Source organism: Camelus dromedarius, chromosome 1, assembly GCF_036321535.1.
Source record: "Camelus dromedarius isolate mCamDro1 chromosome 1, mCamDro1.pat, whole genome shotgun sequence".
Taxonomy (NCBI): Eukaryota; Metazoa; Chordata; class Mammalia; order Artiodactyla; family Camelidae; genus Camelus; species Camelus dromedarius.
The window spans coordinates 14,480,317-14,502,691 of NC_087436.1; the positions used below are offsets into that span (position 1 = coordinate 14,480,317).

A 22,375-nucleotide genomic window follows, 5' to 3' on the forward strand; every position below is an offset into this window, starting at 1 on the left:
TTCCTTGGACTCACTGCAGCCATCTGCCAAACCATGTCTCTCTTCTCTGTGACACTGATCCCCTCCGAAACACGTGTTTTGAGGGTTTACCTGAGGCTGAGCTTAGTATTGTGGGACAGTATAAAGAAGACAAGAGTCCCAGCCTCTGGCCTTGAATTACTTGCAGTTTGGTGACAGACTCTGTAACAGCAGTCTCTGAGACATCACGACTTCGAGGTAAGATACAATATCTGGGTTGCAGCTAAGTTCTCCACACCTTCTCTCTTGACCACTGGCTTTTCCCAACTCTGTCATTATCTACGCTTTGCCACTTTACCTAGTTTCGTGTTATTGTTAGTAATTCTTGCCGAATTTAAAAGGCTTGAAAGTTGTTCTATGTATGGTCTTTTTTTTTTCCTATCTTTAAAAAAACCACTTCATCAATTCACTATCAACACTCAAGGTAAAATAGCATTAAATTACTGAATGAAACATGCAGAATCCATAAACACTCTAAGTGAGATCGTCATTAAAATGAATTTCCTTTCATTGAGCATATACTGGGTTCGAGTTTTCTTTGGGAACACAGAATTTGTGCCTGTTGTCAAATAAGGCGATAAGTCCCACACCACTGTGCCCAGGACTATATGCCATTTGAAGAGGAAATGGAAGTCAGTATTTGCTTGTCTGGGAAGGTTTCAGATCCAGAGAGCCCAGAGCCCTCTCTGCAGTGAGGACACTCCTGCATTTCCTCTGCATCTACCACTAACTAGCGGGGTGACTTTGGGAAAGTCACTTCCCTGGACCTCAGTTTCCCCATCTGCAAAATAAAGATGCTGGGTTAAAACCCCAAGTCAATAGTTCTCACCCTAAACTGTGCACCCTAAACAGTTCTCACCCTAAATGTGCTCATAGTATCTGAGCAGCTTCATAAAAATTCAAAATTCTGGGTCATCACCCCAGAGAGGGTTTGGCCCAGGAATCAGCAGTTTGAATGATCACGCCTGCTCTTTTTCAAGCAGGGAATATCAGGACTGCACTGCGAAATCCACTGTAAGCTCTTACCCACCTCACTATGCTGAGTCTTCCTCTGAAACAGATTGCAAATCAATTCTAAATAAGAAGGAGGAGGAGGAAGAGGAAGGAATAGAAAAGGAATAAGAGAGAACCCTGTTACCCTGAGCAAAGAGGTCTGAAAACAGACAACAGGGTTCCAGGGCTGAGCCGTTTGCACTGACCCTCCTCTGCTCTGAATACCCGCGCTCCATCTCCGCTTAGCCCTGAGGAGGCCAGGGCAGAGGCTGCCTGTCCCATCATCCAGTTCTTCCCACTCTGCTTCAGAGTGTGAGTGCTCCGACCAAAGGGTCTGCTTTGACATACCGGGCATTTTTAGCAGCCACCCCTGCAGTGCCAAGTGAGCCCCCAAGCTGCGATGAGAGAGGGACACAAGAGAGGCATGACCAGTTTTGAGTCTTGGAGGAGGAGGTCTTTTCAGTTTTCCACCTGGAGGAAAACTCAAGCATGTCTCCCTCAGCGCCCAGGAGCAAATACCTTCAGGACCAGCTCCCTTCATTAAGAATCTGAAAGGCAGAGGGGGATAGGTTTAATTTCCCCTGATGAGGTCTTCTTATTGCTGACCCAGGGTGATGGGTACCATCGGGCATTTGAGGGCATTTGAATCAGGGACTACTTCATCCAGGAGCTGAAATACCAACAGTGGCTGGAACTCACTTTATGCCAGGTAACATACATTCTAAGTAATGTACCTGCACGGACTCATTTAGGCCTTTCTGCAACCTCCTGAAAGAGGTACTAGAATCGTGTTCATTTCCCGGAGACTGAGGGTCACATGGCTGCTAAGCAGGAGACCCCGGATCCCAGGCAGGGCAGTCTGACTCTGCAGTGAAGTTCTACACTGGGCTCTACCGCCTCTTGTATGTTTTGAGGAGTCTTGGCTCTCTCCTGGCTGTGGCTTGTGACCCCAAAGATCTCCTTAGTGATCCCTTTCTCTGTTTTCCCATCTGCATCTTTGTTCTGCAGGGGGGCTGTGCGGAGGGAGGACCAAAGAAGAATCCATGCTCCAGAGGGTAACGGAGGGCAGCCTCGTCTCCTCCTTCCCAGTAAACATTCAGAAATTGGGGGAAAGCAGATAGTCTGGTGGGCGGAGAACATACCAGTACAGCTCCACAGAAATGATCAGATCCTTGGGGGCCCTGCTGTAAACACACATGCAATTGCAAGAAAAGCTGGAGCCACTGCAAGCCCCTCCCAACCAGGCTCCAATCACCTTCAGGATGAAAGTAAAGTGCATTTTCCTTTGAGGGTTGTACTTTTTTTTTTTTTTTTTTTTTTTGCCCAAGTAAGGGTGCTCCTCTTAGTCTTCAGGTGACTAGATGAAAAAGAGAAAACGTCTTGTGCGTATAAAGTTTCCTCCTGCAGGAGGTGAGTGGCTGGGAGAGGTTCTCTGTAATGATGAGTCACTGCCTGGATTTGAAACAAACACACCTACAAAGATACACAGGGTGTAGACTCAGGAAATAACCAGCTGACTAGCACTTCTGAAAGCAATTTCTACCACTGATTCGTTTTCGTAATTTTTTTTTTCCTCGCAGTCATTTTTCACTGCTGCGGGGAGCTGTCGTCAGCAGCTGCCTGCTCACTGTCTCCATTAAAATGCAGATCTAGCCTTCCTCAGTTACCTTTGCATCCTGGGAGCCAGACTCCGTACCAAGGGGAAAAACGAGGGCAGGGCTAAAGAGGAACATATAGCAAATAAACGAGCCATTCATAAAAATGAATATTATTATCAAAAGGAGCCGTCTGCCAACATCTCCGTGTGCATATTAACTCAGATGCTGAGCTCGGGAACATGGAATTAAGCCAATGCATCATCTTTTTAGCAGTTGCTCAGTTGCTCTGCTATTAACTTAAAACAACCAGTTGTGAAAGGAGCGCTTCACTCAGCCATCATGATGATGCGGCTTCACCCGGTATTATGTTGTACAATGTAAGCCGGAAAAATTGTTAAAATAAATTCAGCTGTGCTTAGGCCGGCCTGATGGCTCTCCAAAGAAACCAGATATTCAGGTAGGGGGTGGGGTGACCTGCTTAACTCAAACAGCTTCTTGAAGTCATTTGCACAAACTCTAAAAATGGACTTTATTTTTTCTTTAACTTAGCCTGTCTTTCCCTGAAAATTCAAACTGCCAAGATGTTGGGCTTTTTGCTGTCTCCATGAGCAACTGCAGATGGCTTTTTTTTTTTTTTTTTTTTTTTGTCGGCACATGGAAATATGCATGGATTGGATGCCTTTCTTTTCCTCTGAGGCCTGCAAGTCTACGGAGGTGACAGTAGGAAGAAGTCCACACAGAGCCTTCCTGTCGGCTGCACATCCCTGAGACCATCTGAGCACCTGTTTCTTATTTCTTGCATTTTGCAGGGTCGCATGAGCCTTTTTTTTTTTGTTCTTCCGCTTCTCGCAGTCAGTGGTGCGCTCTGGCCTCTGTGGTCTGTTGTGAATCTGAAGGAAAGCAAACGACCGACTTCCACACGTGGCTGGTGCAATCAGGGTCGTTCCCTCGCAGCTCCACCTTGTACATCTCTCCAGGCTACAAGCTGGTGTCTGTCCCCTGTGGTTCCGAGAACAAACACTGACAGGGAGGGCCATTTCGGTCGCTGATGTTCTCACCATCTGGAATGGTGACAGTCGTGGGGCTCCGCGGTGACTCACGGTGCGGAGGAATCATTTCGCTAATGGCAGCGCTAATCAGGAGGGACGAGGCCGTTGCTAAGAGCCACCGCATGAAGCAAACACCCCGCCAGATGAAAAGCAAGGGCTGTTGGTTTGCTTTGGCCCCTTTGAAAATAAAGTGGCTTGGAGTGTCCTTCTCGGTGCATCTAGTAATGGGCCATCATCCTTCATGGTCGGAGCCGGGGCCAGCCTTCCAGGAGCACCGGCTGTGATTACGCACAGGAGACCTATTCTCTCTCTCTGTCCTTCCTCTCCGGGGCCAGCTGTGCCCGGAGGAGATGGGGCAATTCTCTGATGGAGGCTGAGCAGTTTGGTGTGGAAAGGGCAGTGCAAATAGATGTGGATACGGTTTTTTAGGCAAGGCCCTCTTTCCAGGGTTTGCCCGGGTGCTGCTCTGCGCCGACCCCAACCTCGCCAGAGGCGCCCCAGCTGTCACCGTCCAGCCCTGCAGAAACTCCCACTGGCACTTGGAGGCTCAGAGGGGATCACCTAAGCTCCTCCCGAATCTTAACTGTTGCCTCCAGAAAGAACCAACTCCTTCACCCTCCAAAACTGGGAGAGAATACATTCCTGTTGTTTTATGCCCCTCAATTTGTGATCATTTGTTCCAGCAGCCAAAAAACTAAGCCAGTGGGGGACGAGCAGACCTTACAAGAGCCAGACAGATTCTCCTTATGACTAACGGTTTTCATCAGCTCCTCTGGGAGCGGCTGCACCAAATATCCTTGGAGTCTGTGCTTACAACTGTGCTGTAAAATCTAGGAAGTTTTCATCTCATGGAAGAGGGAGGTGGCAGTGATATATTTGAATCAGCTCCTTCCGTCGCCATCAAGGATCCTAAGTCCCAGCTGAAGTCTCACTCCTGCCCTTTTCCCGCTGGGAGGAAACGGGGGCACTGAGATGATTTCTCCTGGAGGTGGCCATGCAGGGTGTCCTTTTTAACCATTTCCCATTCATTGTCATGTGGCGACCACATCGTCCTCGTCTCCCATTGTCTTTCTATCCTTTTCTGCTTGGCCTTTCCTTCAGCAGCTGCTGACCCATTTCACCAGTGATACCCAGGTTCCTGTGACCAGGAAATCCACCAGCATCCTTAATCTTAAAGTGAAGATAACGCTGACGTAGCACTTACATGCTACCCAATAAACTCACGTAATCCTTACAACCAACCTGTCGCATCCCCTTTCGCAGACAATGAAATGCAGGCCCACAGAGGCTAACGTGCCCAAGGTAAACAACCAGTAAGTGATAGATGGAGACATAAACCCTCAAAGACTGGCTCAACAGTCCGATGTAAACTGCCTCCAAGGTTGACAGCAGAGGAAAAAGTACCACCGGGGCTGGTGGCCAGATGCCATCTGTGCTTCCACGCTCAGCATCCCTTTGGGACCATCCCACTTGAGTCTGGAGTGCCCCCTCATAACACACAAGCTCCCCCTTGATTCAGGAGAAGACCCACAACGCTACCTTTAAATCTTCACGGCCACAGCCATGACTGAGCTAAAATCATTAAAGCAAGTCCATACAAAAGCTGCAGAGAGTAACAGCGTGTTCCAACGTCCACTAGCTCTCCAGGGGGAGCCTCGCCACCTTGCTTCCAGGCTGTCTCCACAGTGGAGACCGTCTCACTCCCCGCTCCAGAGGGATGGGGTTGCAGAATTATGACCCTGGCCTAAGAACAGGGGGAGGCCATGAGGAGAAGGGGTTGCCCGTCCTGTCTGCCTGCCCTGCCCTCCCACTTCTAGCTCCTTCCCGAGGACCAGCCTCCTTTCCTGGGAATGACCCGTCACCCACCCACCTACCGACCCCTCTCCGACACACTCCCTGCCAGGAAAATTCCGCTCTCCACCCACCAGGATGTGATCTTACCCTGTGCTCCCAATAAGACCCCCGTCCTGATACAACACAGTAAACCAGGCATCACACCCTGAGACCTGCAGGTCCAGGACAAAAGGAGGCGGGTCCCTTACATCCTCCTGACCACGGAGCGGGCAGGTTCTGGCCACGAGAACAGTCACTTCCTCCCCCTGTAACCTGTCAGCCAGACTCATTCATCTCTCCTCGCCACTTACTCACTGCTATAGTCTAAAAGACAAAGAAAGACAAAAGGAGCTGAATTTACTGAGAAGGGTAAGGAGCATTTGTTTCTCGTTTTGGGTAGTCATTGCAATGTGGAGGTGTGGTTGCCACATGGGACTCATGGCACTGTCCAATTAGCCCCAAACACTGAGGAAGTGAACCTGACAATGACACTGCAGGGAAAGTTAATACCTGGCTTCCAGGAAGCTGTCCTGAGCCTGTGTGCTTTATTTTGTCTGTTCCCTACTGCAAAAAACTGGCTTCTGAGTTCCGACGGTGCCCGTGACTCCGACAGTTAACTCAATGCCCAGGTGTGGCATGTTTGAAAATTATTTCAAATGTAATGACGTCTCAGTGCTGGTCAAAGGCTGCACACGGCAGAAGTGAAAGTATGGTTTTTGTTTTGGGAAAATCTATAGTATACTTTCTTAAACCACCGCCTGATGAGAAAGAGAGGGTTTTTTTTTTTCCCCCAGGGGAAACCTATTTTTGATTTTGATGTAAACAGAAGTTGTATGTTACACACTGAAAATGGTTATCTGGTTTTTAACCACTTCTGGTTCAAAGAGCAACTTGCTATAGTGATTATGATAGTGTTTTAGGATTAAGTTCTTCAAAAGACAAATAAGATATTCCTAAATGTTATCACATTGAAATAAACGTTAAAAATCTCAATTTGCCAACAGTTCACAGTTGCAGCATTAGGAAAGCGACTGAGTCATCTACAGGGCAGCCTCCAACAGAATCTAGAAAGATGCTTAGAAAATGAAGGTTATTGGGTTTTCTATTTTGTTTTGTTTCGTTTTTTGAGTTATGGAGCAGGAAGGAAACTTAGTGATTCAACTTCTTATCTTAAAGATGAAGGGGGAAAAGGGTTTGCAAATAAGCTTGGAAAAACTCATCAGCCCTCAGCAGGGACCCTTTTCAGCCCCGCGGAACTTTGACATCTGGCCTCAGAGCTGCCTGTGCTGTATGGAATGGCGAGTCCTTGCTGGTGGCCGACCTGAACTGAACGCCACCATCAACCAGACAGGGACCCCCTCGTAGTTTTTACCACTTCCCTTGCACTTAGCTCCCATCCGGCTCATTTGGTTGGAGATATTGCACCTTTGAAAGCCTCAGGGCCGACTGCTCACAACGGCCACCACGCTCCGGCTCAGGCTCCCCGGGGAGCGAGAGCACTCAAGGCAAGGACTCGACTCAGCACCCATTCTTACTTGCTGGCTTTCTCTTTCTTTTTGTTTTTGTTTTGTTTTATGGCTAATCAAATTCCTCTTAACCTCTGACTGGCTTCACTTGATCCCATCTACTAAGCTAAGAACTGGGAGGGCTTATCATCTAGTTCCTGAATTTAAAAAGGCTCTTAATTTTGCCAAAAGCTACCCAGAAGACAGCTTTCACCACATCACATCATGCTTACACATTTCCTCTGTCCCGTCTCTGGATTATACTCTTTAAAAGAGATTAATTTGCATCTGCACCCCAATGTTCATAGCAGCATTATTTACAATAGCCAAGACATGGAAACAGCCTAAATGTCCATCAGCAGATGACTGGATAAAGAAGATGTGGTATATTTATACAATGGAATACTACTCAGCCATAAAACACGACAACATAGCGCCATTTGCAGCAACATGGATGCCCCTGGAGAACGTCATTCTAAGTGAAGTAAGCCAGAAAGAGAAAGAAAAATACCACATGAGATTGCTCATATGTGGAATCTGAAAAAAAAACCCCACAAATGAAGCATAAATACAAAACAGAAATAGACTCAACAGACATAGAATATAAACTTGTGGTTGACAAGGGGGCAGGGGGTAGGAAGAGATAGACTGGGATTTCAAAACTGTAGACTAGATAAACAAGATTATACTGTATAGCACAGGGAAATATATACAAGATCTTATGGTAGCTCACAGAGAAAAAAATGTGACAACGAATATATATATGTTCATGTATAACTGAAAAACTGTGCTGTACACTGGAATTTGACAAAACATTGTAAGATGATTACAAATCAATAAAAAAATGTTAAAAAAAAAGAGATTAATTTGGGCAAAAAAAAGATTTAAGGGGGTAGGGTATAGCTCAGTGGTAGAGTGCATGCCTAGCATGCCCAAAGTCCTGGGTTTAATCCCCAGTTCCTCCATTAAATAGATAAATAAACACAATTACCTTCTTCCACCAAAAAAAAAAAAAAAAAGAAAAAAAAAAAAAGAGAGAGAGAGAGAGAGAAAGACGCTATCCTGTATTAACTTTGGCAAAAGAAATCAGGGCATTTGGCTTTGAGACACACACAGAAAAAAATGGTAGAGCAGAAATCTACTTTCATATGTTAATAAGCAATACAAAGCAAGCAAAAAGTGGTTATATTGGTAGGACCAAGTGGAAGGCTCAGGCAGTGATCAAAATGGGAAGGCCCTCATGTAGAGATCCTTGTACACTATTTCAATCCACGTAAAGTTCAAATACCACTCTATTTCCAAAGCCATTTTTCAAAATAGAAAGTGTTTATTGTAAATGTAATATCTACTCATTATAAAAAATAAAATGATATAAACAGCTCATACAACTTAGTAACAAAAAAAAAAAACCCAACCCAATCCAAAAATGGGCAGAAGATCTAAACAAGCAATTCTCCAAGGAAGACATACAAATGGCCAATAGGCACATGAAAAAATGCTCAGTATCACTAATTATCAAAGAAATGCAAATCAAAACCAATGAGGTATCACCTCATACCAGTCAGAATGCCCATCGTTCAAAAGTCCACAAATGATAAATGCTGAGAGGGTGTGGAGAAAAGGGAACCCTCCTACACTGTTGATGGGAATGTAATTTGGTGCAGCTTTTATGGAAAACAGTATGGAGATTCCTCAAAAAACTAAAAATAGACTTACTATATGATCCAGCAATCCCACTCCTAGGTATATATCCAGAGACAACCTTAATTCAAAAAGATAAATGCACCCCCAGTATTCATAGCAGCACTATTTACAATAGCCAAGACATGGAAACAACCTAAATGTCCATCGACAGATGACTGATTAAGAAGCTGTGGTATATTTATACAATGGAGTACTACTCAGCCATAGAAAGAATAAAATAATGCCATTTGCAGCAACATGAATGGACCTGGAGAATGTCATTCTAAGTGAAGTAAGCCAAAAAGAGAAAGAAAAATAGCATATGATATCATTCATATGTGGAATCTTAAAAAAAAAAAAGAAAAAAAGAAAAAAGAGGACACTGTGAACTCATGTACAAAACAGAAACAGACTCGCAGACGTAGTAAACAATCTTATCTTTACCGGGGGAAAGAGAGTGGGAAGGGATAAATTTGAGTATTTGATATTTGCAAATGTGAACCACTGTATATAAAAATAGATTAAAAAACAAATTTATTCTGTATAGCACAGGGAACTATGTTCAATATCTTGTAATGACCTTTAATGGAAAAGAATATGAAAATGAATATATGTATATATACATGCATGACTGAGACATTGTGCTGTATGCCAGAAATTGACACATTATAACTGACTATACTTCAATTTAATAAAAGGACATAATAATAGTATATTCACAAATAACCAGCAAAAATAAAATAAAATAAAATGAAATATGGACATTAAAAAAAAAAAAAGAATGAGAAGGCCTGGATTTGAAGCTTAATCCCACTGTTAGAGAGGTTTGAATGTAGAGTCGTCATTTAAACTCCTCTGCACCGCATTTCCTCATTTGTAATATGAAACTCATGGACTAAAAAGAATTTTTAATTTGCTGAGATCTTAGATGCTTTTTATTTTTATTAATTTATTCATTTATTTAATTGATATATAGTCAGTTTATAACGTTGCATCAATTTCTGGTTTACAACATAATGTATCAGTCGTACATATACATACATATATTTGTTTTCATAGTCTTTTTCATTATAGGTTACTACAAGATATTGAATATAGTTCCCTGTGCTATACAGCATAAACTTGTTATTTATCTAGTTTATATACATTAATTAATATCTGCAAATCTCAAACTCCAATTTATCCCTTCCCATCATCTCCCTTCAATCCTGTAACATAAGTTCGTTTTCTATGTCTGTGAGTCTGTTTCTGTTTTGTAAATAAGCTCATTTGTGTCTTTTTTTCCAATTCCATATATAAGTGATATCATATGGTAGTTTTCTTTTTAGATGCTTTTTAGTAAGCAAAATATATTTTCTCTTTTGTAGATGAAGAAATTGAAAATAAGGGAAGTCAAATGAATTGCCAGAAACTACCACATCAAAGGGTTGAGAATAAAAACAAGGTAATAATCAAAAAATACTATGATAACTTATGTATTATGAATTCACAGTTGACTTTGGGAAAATATTGAGGTAGATAAGGGCTGTTTTCTTATCTTGCCTTTCAGCCCCTACTTCTCTCTGAGCACCATTTATCTTTGCCGCCATTGTTTGCCAGGAGGGACGAAGGACTATAACACAGTCGTAGCTGGCTGGTGTGGCTTTTAACAGGATTGCATGTAAGGAGAGCTGGATTTGTATACCTCAGAAAATATGCTACAAGAAGTCCTGTGAATTAAGCAACTTTTCGAAGTCTGAAGATTGCATGCTAGTAGCTTCTCAATCTTAGCCTTTTACTGCTGCTACAGAATCTTGAGCATAAAAAGATTAGGGCACAAATGAGACAGTGCCTAGAGAAAAATGGGCAAGATGTTGGCAGCTTAGAAGACAATTTCTGGGTATGAAAATCCTTCTCTGCTCTTCCTTTCTAAAAGCTGATCCTTTGGAAGATACCCAATATTAAACAAAGTTAATTTAGAAAGTACATGTGAATGAAAAGTGATTAATTTTCAAATATCTTCATTTCAATATACTTTGGCTATTTTAGTTCAAAAACGTTGGCCTAAGTTCTTAAAGCAGACCTAGAACTACATTGGTTCAGAGATGCAAACAAGAGTCTCAGTTGCCAGGGGTTCGTGTTAGACTTTGGACCAATAGCGTTAGAATCGCTGGGAGCTGCTTTAAAAGGAAAATTTTCCAGGTCCTCGCACTAAATTTTTTGTATCAGTTGAAGTGGAATGGAGCCTGGGCATCTGTATTATTTTAAATGTCCAGGTGCTTGTCAGTATCTAGGGGTAGCGTAGCGGCCAACTGGCCTAATTCTTTGAGAGGTATCCAGTTGTTTCAGGATTAAAGTAGAGACAGTTTATAGCAAAAGTTTAGTGCAAGTTAGAAACCTGACAGGGAATAGATGACATCCCCAAACTGGAAAATTTGAAGAAAGATTAATAAAGAGAAGAATTATAAAAGCATGTGTAGGGTGTAGGAAGCCCACAGGGTGCAGAACCCCTAGAATGAGCCACCACCACCCTAAGCCTAAGGGCCAAGGAAAGGAAAGGAGTGCTATTGGAACCAACAGAGGGTAGTTGTATAAACAGGACAGGATTTACAGTCTTGAGAGAGGATGCAGACTTTGTACACAATGTTCATAGCAGCTTTATTCACAATAGCCAAAAGGTGGAAACAACCCACATGCCCATCAATAGATGAGTGGATCAACAAAATGCCGTATATCCAGACAAAGAAATATTATTCAGCCTTAAAAAGGGTTGAAATTCTGATACATGCTATGGCATGCCTGAATTTTGAAAACATTTTGCTATGTGAAATAAGCCAGACACAAAAGGACGAATATCATATGATTCCACTTACAAGAGGTACCTAGACTAAGCAAATTCATAGAAACAAAAAGTAGAATAGAAATGACCGGGGAGGGGTGATGAAGAGTTATTGTTTAATGGAGATGGAATTTCTGCTTGGGATGATGAAAAAGTTCTTGAAATGGATACTAGTGATGGTTGCACAATACTGAGAATGTACTTAACACCACTGAATTGTACAACTAAAAATGGTTAAAATTGTAAATGTTATTTTTTTCTTTTACCACAATAAAAAAAAAAAATACAGGTTTTAAAAAAGAAAAAAAAGATGCAGCGAACCCACAGTGATTCTTCAGGGGCCAAGATCCAAATTCTTTTTTTTTTTTTTTTGGCAGGAAGAGGTAATTAAGTTTACTTATTTATTTTTGGAGGAGATGCCAGGGATTGAACCCAGAACCTCGTGCATGCTAAGCACATGCTCTACCGCTTGAGCTACACCGTCCCCCACAAGATCCAAATTCTTTATTCTACCAGGCAGAGGGTAATAGCTCAGTGGTAGAACATATGCTTAGCATGCACAAGGTCCTGGGTTCAATCTTTAGTACTGCCATTAAATAAATGAATAAATAAGATATTTAAAAAATTTGTCTATACAAATTCTTTGTCCTATCACCTTCCAGCTGTGGCCAGAGTCTCTCATTTGTTGACTCCTCCTGGAACACACAGAGCAGGAGAGCCCATTGATGTAGTTACGAGAAGAAGGTGTGGCGAGACCCAAGGAAGCTGGAAAGCTGGGTCCTGTCATTCAATCAACTGTTCTCCAGAGGAAGCAGCAGACCACCTACCAGAACAACATCAAAAAGTGTTGGATTGACAAAAGCTGATGGCAGGTGTTTTTTCCTGATCCAGAAACAGCCAGACACGACCAGTAAGCACAACAGTGTGTTTTCCAATTAACCTAGAAAATCTCTGTTTAAATGCCATGATGTTCATTTCTATCTTTTGATCTGAATCTACCTTAAGGAAATCATCAGAAATGCAAACTAAAAATTACATACAAGGTGATTCACTAAAAAAATTTTTATAATCACCGAAAAGAAGCAACTAAATGTCCAGACTGCACAATATATTAAATGAGAAAGCAGGCTGCTCACTGAATATAGGGTATCATGCCAATTGCCTAAGAGGCTGCAAAGGACACTAAAATATTAGAATGATTATCTTTTTTATTATTATTATTATTTTTTTTTTTACTGGAGGTACTGGGGATTGAACCCAGGACCTTGTTTATGCTAAGCATGCACTCTGCCACTGAGCTATACCCACATCACACACCCAGAATGGTTATCTTTGAATGATTGAATTAAGTATGTTTTTTTTCTCTTTTTCAAGCTTTCTTTCAACATTTCTGTATTGAACACGATTTACTCTTATAATCAAGAAAAAGCAACGCATGTTATTTTCTTTAAACCTCATATTTGCCTCACATGATAAATATTCCCAACATAGAGACCTCCAGAATCTCCTCTGCCCTCCCGTATAAAAGGCATTGATTACCTGCTGGCTGCCTATTAATTTGAAAGGAAGCAGCCCAGGAGGGCAGCCACCTCCTCTGAAATAGGCAAGCGTGTGTGGCTGAGGGTGCAGCTTCCTTTGATGGAATCTTGCTAAACAACGAAATTCTATCTCCTGCAAGAAATGATTTCTGCTGGCTGTGCAAACCTCGGGCTGGAGCCTGCCCTTGGAGAGGCGGCTGCATTACCATGTATTTGTAAAATCAGCAGAGCCTGTGCGGGAACGGCCACAGTGGTTGATTTCACAAGCGACTCACGGTGGGCATCTGCACACAGAAAACCGCCGCTCAGCATAGACTTAGCCGATTGTGATTCCTTCTTGTTCAGGTTTTGCCATTTTGAAAGGGAGTCGTTTTACCCAGGAGAAAATGCTCTTTGTGTAAAATGAGTTTATAGGCATGAAACTACAATCTATTAACCTAAACTTGGTGCAGTCTAGCCTACTTTTTATACTTGGTTTAACCATTTCACCCTTGCCGCACTCACACTGGGGACAGCAGCTTCGGAGGGCCCACTCCATGGATGTTCAGTGGTCCCCAAGTCTTCAGGGATCCTCCCCAGGAAAGAGGACACCTACGCAGGTTAGAGGCCCTGCTGGGTCTGCTCAGTGCTCAGCCTCTACACTTAAGTTTGCCTGTTAGTGACAGTGGCCAAGCTGTATTTGGGACCCAGAGGCACCTGTCTGCTGCTGGCTTGGCACCAAGTCATTGCATACAGTTAGCAGATGGTAAGAGTTTTTAATCCCCACAAATGATGCTTTCTTCAGTGTGAAACTTGGTGAAGTCCTCAAACTTTTCATCCCATCTGCCCTCCCTCAAGTAGCATTTGTTTTCAACTTTACCCTTTAAATCATCTTCTGGAGTCATGAAATTTTAACCAGTGAAATTAATTTTTGCCATTAATGAAATCAAGAAAACGTTGCAAAAAGTCACAAGAGGGCTTTACATTTTTTTCCAGTTTTCTTGAGACATAATTGACATGCATCCCTGGATAAGTTTAAGGCATGGCATATGATGGTTTGATTTACATCTGCTGTGAAAATATTATCACAACAGGTTCAGGTAACATCCATCTTCATAGAGAGATACCATAAAAAAAAAAAAAAGGACAGAAAAAAGGAAAAAAATTTCTACTTGTGTTGAGAACTCATGGGGTTTACCCTCTTAACAGCTTTCTTGTATATCATACAGCTGTGTTAGTTAAAGTCATCATGTTGTACATTATAAATTTTTAAAAATTACAATACAAAAGTAAACCATTGAGAGAAGTCATTCTTAGCCAATTAGGGTAAGCACAGCAAAAAAAATGTGTGAACCTTTTTGGACACACTCCCTGGGTCACATCCCCAAAGAGTCTGACCTAGCAGCTCTTGGGTGGAGACTGCACATCTGTATATTGAAAATGCTCCACTTAAAAGCAATTGCATTAGGAAAAAAAATTACTGGAAAAAATGAGGCAATTCTAATAGTGTTTATTGTTAGTAGAGTATCTTCCGAAGGATGGTATTTTTTTTTCTTTTATTCTTGGTTGCATCCAGACAAAAGAAAAGTTTACCCACTGCTTATTCTCACCCCACACCACTGACTTAAGACTTGAGGGAGATCCAAGAAGACAGCCACCTCAACATAAGGCAGACGGGTTATCTTCCTACATTAATGATGTCTTTCATAACTGAGCGGCTTACTTTCTCCACAATTTTCCAAGTTATGGCTGAAAGCTCCCTGATCTCAAGCCAGAGCAAGAGGGAAGTCGTATTTCTTAATGATTCATAAGGCATTATTTCCAGAGAGAAATTAAGTGTGAGTATAAATAACTTGGCCAAGCATACCAAAGATGGAGACAGACCTTTCTGAAGATGCAGAACATAAAACTGTGGTTGCCTTTGACTAAACATAATGTATCTATTCACATAGAGGAAAATGGAACTTTTGAAACCTGTATTGAGCAAAAAGCTTAATTCCTTTTTTTCCCCTTCTATTCTACATCAACGTATCACACTATTGAAGTTATCGAAACAGTATCAGAGAAGCCCGGGAAGGGAGGCAAGACTGCCCAGGTTTTTTCGCCATGTGACCAGAGTTCTGAGAAAACGGTTATACTGTCAGGTCAGGTGGCAAACGTTCAGTTAACACAAAGGGAAGTACTGCAATCAAAGAATCATTTCTCTATTAACTTAAAAATACAGAGTGGTGATTGTATGTTACTGTTACTTCCCGGCCAACGAGTCCATCTGTCTGGGTGAGCCCTCAGGAAAGGTCTTGATAGTGCCTGCCGCGAAGGAAAGACCCAGATTCATTTTCAAGGAAAAGACGCAGATTCATTTTCAAGTGGCAATGCTTGCAAAAACAATGATGCTTTGTGAGCTCTCTGCAAATACAAAGTGATCCATACAGAAGAAGCTGGGGATTTATACTCCCAGAAACAGAGATATTAGCAACTGGAACGAGCCCTTCACAATTTCTCAGGTGGTATAGGATTTCTGTCCACTATCTTATTAGGGATAGTGAGGACAGACTTCCACACCCTATCTGGGACAAAATAATAGCAATAGCTGGACAAGGAGGTCCCTTGAAGATGAGGCTAAATGAGTTGAACGCAAGAGCAGAATCAGCCTGCAGTCTTAAGTTTGAGGACTGCCCTGTGAGCATGCTGCTGTTATCTGGGAGTTTGTTTTAAAAACGCTGCAGCATCTGGCCTAGATCTTTCCAGAGAAAGGATTGCTAAGTAGGAGCAGAATGATCGCATCATTCACACTTGAACTCCACGCGATGAGCACATTTGTTTGTCCTCATTAAGTGCAGCGTAGCCAGAGCTAACCGACATGCAGAGGCAGTGGGCTGGGGCAGGGCCAGCGAGCCAGGAGTTGGTCAGAAGAGCCAGGCTCTGCCCTCCGGACGCCTGAGACAGGCTTGGCAGCCTGGGGAAATTAGCTGCTTCTTTGAGATCTTGGGTAACTTGACAGTAAGTAGAGGCATTTAGGTTGAGGTTTTCCAGAAGCCCCTGAGGTCCCAGGAAATGCCCAAGGCCACCTCTGGGGTCCGGAGGAAACCCAGACAGGGACGATGCCTACAGGAGTTTGCCCCCATTTTAAGCAGAGCATCTTGGATTGGATCCTTTATATACATTGAGTTCGAAGTAAGACTGATTTTTAAAGGTGTGAGAACCGTAGGACGAGCTAAACATCACATACTTTACTTAGGAAAAGGCAAGGTGTGGAATCTGATCATCTTTCTTCATGGCCAAGCACTATTGTGGTTAGAAGCATGATCTCTGGAGCCAGCTTGCCTGGGTTCAACCCCCACCTCTTCTACCTGGAGCTGGGTGACCTTGAGTGAGTTTCTTAACTTCCCTATGCCTCAGTTTCCTCATCTGTTACGTGTGTAATAACAGCAGTTGCCTCATAGGATTCTCATGAGAATTAGATGATGTAATATATACGAAGCCCTGAGAACAGTGCCCAGCACATAAACAAGTGTCTTTTATTATTATTGGCCCCAGTGAGCGGCGAGCTTCTGCCGCCAGCATCGTTAATAAAGCCACAAAAGGAAGCGCAGAAGTACTCACTCATTCTGTGTAAAGGTGCTTGGGAGCATAATTGGATTTGCTGATAGTGCCTTTTTAAATGGTACTGTTGGTTTCTGATTCACATTTAGGAAGAAAAGCAAAACAGAAGGTGGTAAATTCCTTTATGGGAGAGTTTGGCAGGAGAGACAGATGCGACTGTAAAGTTAATTGGTGACTGGGACGTGGAACTCCTGGGCAGAGGCAGAGTGATGGCATGAGCCAGTGCCTCTCCCGCTCTTAGTTTATGGTGATTAATTCATTAGGGATTCTGAAAGGCCATTCTTGGGTGGCTGCTGGTCCTGTCTTTGCCCAGACAGGGATGATGTCAGCATATAGTTTATGGAGTTCTGCAGTCCTTCGGAGGGTTCCAGGAGCACATAGAGCGTCTGGCCAGCCCTCTGAAAACGAAATCCCACTTGAATCCTGTGCATCACAGCTTGCTTGTCTCTAGCAGGACTGTTGCTGTTGTTCTCCGTACAAGCACCAGGTCATGAGAAGCAACCTCAGGAGTTCCTTATGTAAGACTCATTTTTCTCTAGCCCCGCTGGCTCGAGACGCTGAGAGTTCAGCTTCATTTCTCAGCCTCTTCTCTAAATTCACAGAAGGCATGGAATGAGATAACACATGAGCGAATTTCAGAGGCAGAATTTACGATTGTAAAATATATCATTATTTTAGGTACCACTAAGAAAGGAACAAATACCTGCTAATTAAACTTTGACACAAGCTTTAAAAAAATCATTTTGGAAACACTTTCAGACTGACTTAGACGCAGAGTGTTTAAAAATCACCCATCATTCTGGTACATACATAAAAAGAGAAATAACAGCTTAGGGTATTCCTAAAACTTTTTTAGTGGACAGAGTTTGAATCTTCCAAATCACTTTTTAATCTACAATCAACAATATCTGTGTTTCTTCACGTAATGTCATCCTCTGTGCTGTCAAGAGCAACGGGTATACAGAATGTCCCTGTCAAACCATAGTGTACGTTTCTGAAGACAGCGTATGTGGCCTGGGGACTCAGCACAGGTGGTGTCAACCATGCACACATCTCAGCTGAAATGCCCTATGAACAGCTGCGACAGGTGTGTGCTTGTGCCTGCAATGACGACACCTTCAGGACTGCCACCAGGCCAGCAGCAACCGGAAGGTGCATTCCAATTGAAAGAACGTTTAAATGTGCAAAAAGGTGCAGCTCAGACGTTATGAGATTGGTAAGGAAGGTTTACGCTTGTTTCTTTAAGATGATGGGTTTAATCCTCAGGAGACTTTTCATGGGTTGTTGAAACACTGCACTTCATCTTATTAGTGAGAAGGTATATGGAGAATTTTTTGCCTTTTCCAAGCACTTGACGCTTTCTCCAATCAGGGTCTGCTAGAGGATCAGAAGATTCCAGAGGTGAGAGCCAGTCTTGGGAGAAAACAACTGCTCGCATGACATGTTTTACATTCGCCCAAAGTGTCTTCCCCTTAAGTAAGGTCATTTGTTTGTGTGATGGCATTGCTATTTGCTGTGAAAATACAAGTACACTTAAAAAGGTCACTCAGTGTTTTTCCTGCCCGATGAATGATTTCTCCCTTCTCAGGTGGACTTTGCCAGAGGTTTCTTTAAAGGAGCCAAACTTTTAAGAAGAAAAATCTCTGTATGTTTCAATAGCATAGAGCTTAGATCACAAAACACCATATGTTGTATGAGTCCATTTACATAAAATGTCCAGCATAGGAAAATCTATAGAGACAGAAAGTAAATGAGTACCAAGCTGAGGGCTGAGGGGAGGTGGCATGAGAGAGACAGTTTATGGGGACAGAGTTTCTTTCGGAAGGGACAAAACTGTTCTAAAATTAGATTGTGGTGACGATTTCACAACCCTGTCAATATACCAAAAACATTGAATCGTACACTTTCAGTGGGTGGATTGTATAGTATGTGAGTTATATCTCAACAAAGGAATTTTGAAAAACACTTAACCGGCAGCATTGTGCATATACTAAGTAACCTAAACAGAAGTTCTTTTACACTTATCATAGTGATATTTATTCAATGAAAACATAGAATCATTTTGTTCAAAGCAACTCAACAGACTCAACAGAGACAAATGTCATGGGCTGTGGCAAAGAAGAGTGATCTTTCCTGGGGGGAACCTGCAGTTAAGGAGAGAGACATAGGCATAAATAAGTCTGAGCACAGAGGAAATGTTCTGAGAGGCCCCAAGGATATTTCTTGGTGAGCTCAGGATTTGACTTGGCCTTGGACTTTGATAGGTAGGCATGGGGGGAGGGCAGCGAGAAGGGGACCATCCCTGGGACAGAGAAATGTCTCAGATCCTTTGCAGGTGAGAGGGATTTTCTTGGAAAGAGGCCCCACCAGTCCAGGTGTGTGTATGGGTCGAAACCACTGAGGACTTCTCCAGGTTGAGTTTAGGAATCAGTGAGCCACAGAAAGTGAGGGCAGGTAGAGTCAAGCCAGAGAAGGTTCTGGATCTGAGGAGGAGAATGTTGTCAGCAGAACTGGACCATGAAGAGAAGGATCAGGAGACTTGAGCAGGGTCACTCAGCTGGTGGCTAGGACGGATCACGAACTCAAATTCAGTTTCCCTGACTCTCAGCTCAGTCATTACCACTCCAGAATGAATGTCATAATACATTCGGTGCCACCAGTGGTCCCAGGAAATTGCAACCTAGTGGACAAACACAGTCTTTGGAAGGTTGAGAGCCTACTACTGGTCCTTTTCTTTATTTCTTCAACCTCTCCCTTTGGGATCAGAAGCACTCATGTACCACTGACATCCACTCCTGCAAGTGTGCAGTAAAACCCACCTCGACGTGAGCAAGTCCCTTCCCTCCCCTGTTCTCTAAGGGATGACACTGACCGGGTCTGCCCACTCTAGAACCTTGACTGCAATTAAAACTGGCTCCGTGGAGGACAGCTTTCTGTCTTTAACAAAGCCTCTAGATTTTTTTTTTTTAAATTCAGGTCTTTATAAATATCCTCCAAATAAATTAAGATTCACTGAATCCATCTATCCACTAACAATACAGAGGTAACCAAAATAGTTAACCCAACAGGTTGACCCCATCGAAATGGGTATGTGCTAAACACATGGAAATATACAGAACTGTTCTGGTGTTGACTTTTAAGCCCTCCTCAGTGAGGATTCCACTGTGTCTGTGTTGGTCTGTCAGGATCCTCCCTGGATGTTTTCATTATGTAATCCCCCACTAGGCTTCCTGCTACTCCTCATCCATGCTTGTCATCATCAAAATGGTCATTTCCTTGCACGAAGGCATTCATTAATTTTCTTTCTCCCTCTGTAGTTGCCTGAGGTGCTCCTTTTAAGAAGAGCATCTTCATCCATTGTGTTTCTGTCGTGGGCCAGTAAGTACCCGTGGGGAGCAGAAGGCCAGCATTTCCTCCCGCAGTGCACCACCTCCAGGGCCAGCAGCGGCCACCTGTTATCCAGGAAATTCTCCCTCCGCCCTCTTGCTCTCAGTTGTTCTTTGGTCTATGCAGAGATGTCCCTGTAAGCTGTCAGAGAAGTAGAGAGGATGTTTATAACTTCTCGTGGTATCACCTTTTTTTTTTTAAAGCTAAATCATGTACATATTTAATCAAGAAACTAATAATGGAAGATTACCCAAACAAAAAGTAAGCACATGCTCAATTATGTTGCATATTTCAGAGAAGAGGCATTAAGGATTTATGCCTTAAGTTTATTTACAAACATATTTAGTACATTGAGTTTGAGAGTTTCATCCTTTTTCTCAAAGGGATTGCACCTCTTAAAATGTTCCTCTTCAAATGTTTCCTGGATTATTTTTTAAGCAGCTGATGTCTTACTATGAAGAAAGATGCATCAGATCTAGATCCAAAGTACAAAGTCATCTTAGCTAGTAACTGCCACTTGTTTTCCACTGAAAATGGTAAATTCTTCCCTGGCCCCTCCTCATAGTGGTTCCTTCAGACCACAGAGCTTGTGAACCTCTGGATGACCTGTCCCAGCACAGCGCTGTTGGAAGTTCTGCAAAAGGCACAGGGATTGAAGGCGGCGGCAGCACCTAGTATCACCTTAAAACAAATCTCCCCTCCCGCTCAGAAGTCGTTGGCTGATGAGAACACCTTGGCTTTGCTGTTGACCTTCTGTGGGTAGCTCTGCTCCCCTTCTGTTCTTGGAATGGGCATCTTTGCTCCCCGGGGTGGTAGCTTTGCACACACACACAAGTGCAGGCACATGTGAGGATTATTCCATTTAAAGGAAAAGCTGAGAGGCTCCAGGAAGGCTTCCTCGCCTCTCAGCCCAGCTCTCCTTAGCCCTGATTTTGTATCTGAAAGATTTCCTTCCTTCATCTCTAGACACGCCAATATACTGCTATAAACACAGATGCATAATTAATTTAGGCAGTAACTATTACTGTCCATTTCTACGATCATGGTGGACAATCAAAAATTTGCACACTCATCTTTATTAAATAAGAGTTTACAGTTAATTTGCTTTCTAGTCCCCTCATGTCGCTCACCAGAGATGCCTTTCCCACTGGATAGCTGAATAGACTGGCTGACTCACACTACGTGATACTCTGAACTGTTTACCAAATTATCAAAATGGAAGGAATTCAAACCAGATGTTTTGAGAAAATGCATTTTTCATAAACCAGGGAAAGAGCTGTACCTCGGAGAGAATCCCAGATGTTTGGCTGTTTTATCTGAACCTGGCCATGCTGATAAAAGCCCCTTGCCGTCCGTTTTGTCAGATCAAATGACTTTTTCTTCTGGTAACTGATAACTGAGCAAGAGCAGCCTTGGCTGACACCTTTACTGATGGGATCCCTCTCCGTAAACACCTACAGAGGAGACTTCTGATTTCATAAGGATGTTCATGCTCTTTGACTGACTCTTCTGTGACTATTTCCACCAATGTCCCCCATCTTCAAGTGAACATTCCCAACCAACACACAAATATATACAAATCAATACCTCTCTTGCCTTCAGGCCAGGTTGTGGGGAGAACTGTTGCCTAAAATTATTTTATTGGCTTATAGTCTCAAATGATTATAAGCTTAAAGACTCCAAACCAATGGAAACTTTTAACATTTTTTGAAAGTTTAAGTAGGCCTCCACTCCTTTTTAAAGCCAATTATCTTATAATTCACATTTTATAAAGCATTCATTGTACAAATACTAATATGCTATTAACTAGTGAAAAGATAAGTGGCAGAGGCAATTGGTGGTCAATAAACAGATGCAAAATGCACAATTAAATATGCGATAAATGCTGTAAGTGAAAAGACGCAGTGCGATATTAGTGGGGGGTGTGTGTGTCTCTTAGGCAGAGGGAGGCCTTTCGGAGGAGGTCACACTGAAGCTGAGGCTTGAGGAATAACAGAAGATAGACAAGCAAAGAGTAGGGGTCCCAAGCAGAAGGAACAGTAACGAGGCCTCGAAGCAGAAAAGGAGTTGGTATATTCAGTTAGAGAAAGGATTTCAGTGAGGGACCACTGAAAGGCTGAGGTGTACAGAGCAAGGGACCAAGGGGGACAAGATAGGAAAGGGGGCCAGATCATGTAGGTCATGAACAAAGTCTAGATTTCATTGGAAACACAATTCGTTTAAGGTGGTGAAACACTGAGGTATCATGATTCAATTCATGTTTGAAAGAAATGACTCTGGCTAGCTTTTGGCAGAAGCAAGAGTAAGAGAACACAGAAGTCAGTGAGGCCACTACTCCAGTGATCCAGGAAAGAGTGGAGAAGGGCTCACA

At 42.8% G+C, this 22,375-nt stretch overlaps 1 pseudogene; it reads right to left on the reverse strand.

Annotated features, from left to right (window-relative positions):
* Nucleotides 1–20,430: 20,430 nt before the first annotated feature.
* On the reverse strand, nucleotides 20,431–21,048 carry LOC116156291 (cytochrome c oxidase subunit 7C, mitochondrial-like; annotated as a pseudogene).
* Nucleotides 21,049–22,375: the final 1,327 nt, after the last annotated feature.